The sequence below is a fragment of the Nesoenas mayeri genome, assembly GCF_963082525.1.
Source record: "Nesoenas mayeri genome assembly, chromosome: 1".
NCBI classification, from domain to species: domain Eukaryota; kingdom Metazoa; phylum Chordata; class Aves; order Columbiformes; family Columbidae; genus Nesoenas; species Nesoenas mayeri.
Genome location: NC_137541.1, coordinates 98,370,064 through 98,371,829, shown reverse-complemented (window position 1 = coordinate 98,371,829; position 1,766 = coordinate 98,370,064).

The window sequence follows — 1,766 nt, the reverse complement described above, 5'->3', positions numbered from 1 at the left end:
GGTCTCCTGTGCACCTTGATTGTACTGGTTATTTTTTTCCAAGCGATGAGGGTAGATGTTGCAACTGCAGTGCCGAGTTTGAGGGAGACGCTTCCCTCACTACCACCCTCAAGCACTAAGAAAAAGAGAGAAGTCCCTAAAAACTTCTTCTGGAACCAGACAAGTAAAGCAAGCAGATGACCCCTCTATGGCCAAGCCGCGAGCAGCACCATAGGTGCCACTGGCCCTCTAAGAAATGTATTTAACACCCAGACAGGGAGCCTGGAGAGGCGGGGAATCAGCAGCAGCAGCCAATGAGGAGGAAGCCTGTGCGTCTTGAATCCACCCCCTCCCGGAGGGAAAGCCAACCTGTTTGACATCCTCACCTCCAAAGGAGGGTGTGGTGCTGTGGGAGCTCAGTAACTTCTGAGTGGAGACCGGCCTTCTCTGAAGCACACTTGCAAAAAATGTCTCTGCCTGCAAAGTGCTGCTTCCCTGCTCAGTTTTTGGCTGAGCAGTGACTGTTGATAAGGGCAATCCTGGCAAAGTCCTAACCGCTAACTCAAGCCACTGAGTTAGGGAAGTGGAGGCAAGAATCTACTCTGCAGAGGCTTGGGAAATGTCTACAGAGGATGACAAAAAAATCTAATTTTAGAAACTTATAATGTGGTGTCAGACCACTGAACATGTTGAGCATGCTCAGCTCCCTGGTAGATGCTTATCTTCACAAAGCAGATTTGGTCTGTCATATTTTCCATTGATTTAAATATATTTTAAAATATAAATATCCTACACGAAGAGGCATCTCAGATAGTGCCTCACCATGGTCCAAGCATGAGAACACAAACCTTGGACAACAAACAAAACCCATGAATCCATCCATCCATGAACATACATTAAAATCGCTGATGTGATTTAAATCCTGTTTTGTCAGCCTCTCTCTAGCAAACACATGTGCCAGTAGACTTGTCGGTTGAACTGGGCTGCCACTGTCACACTGGCACCCAGCAGCAGCCAGGAGACTGGTGTGTGTCCTCCCTTTTGCTGGGGGGTAAGGTGCAAACAGTTTTGTCAGTGCTGTTTTGACCAGGGCAGCAAATACACTTGAGACTCTGCTACCATGAGTGGCTGATCTGTAGGCTCATGGTGTTGCTGAGTGATCCAGTCTGATACGGGGCACAGGCTGATCCCAAGTGCATTTCTGTTGAGTTACCTAGAACATATGATACACTGTGCGCACTGGAGTCATGCTCTTGTGCTAACTGCAAGAAAATCGGTGCAACAACATAAACTGAACTGATAAAACCCAGCTATATTGGATCTTCGAGAAGCTTGATGTTTAAGTAGGTCAGCTACCTCCTGCCCCAAATTTGAACCAGCAGAATGGTTTATGAAAGCACAGCTTGTTGTATCACACAGCTTAACTATTTTTTAGCTAGTAACAGAAGCGCTAAAGCTCAATTTATGTATCATGGTTCTCCTTGTCAGGGCCAACTGCCTAATCTCAGAAGAGTAAAGGATGTTTAGGTTTAAGACTTGACTTTGTCAACCAGTGAAAGCAAGAATTATACCATGACACAAGCAATCCCATAAATCCGCTGTTTATTTTTTTCCAGAATAACAAAAGCAGGCACACACGTGCTAATCTCTGTATCAGTGATGAATCTGCCTGAGGGCTACATACTGTGGGTGCTCTAGTCTTAGGCAAGTCCAAGCAGCTCACAAACATCTAGTAGCTTTACTTCAAAACAGTTGTTCTTCTAAGTGAAGTCTTCCCAAAATGCTTT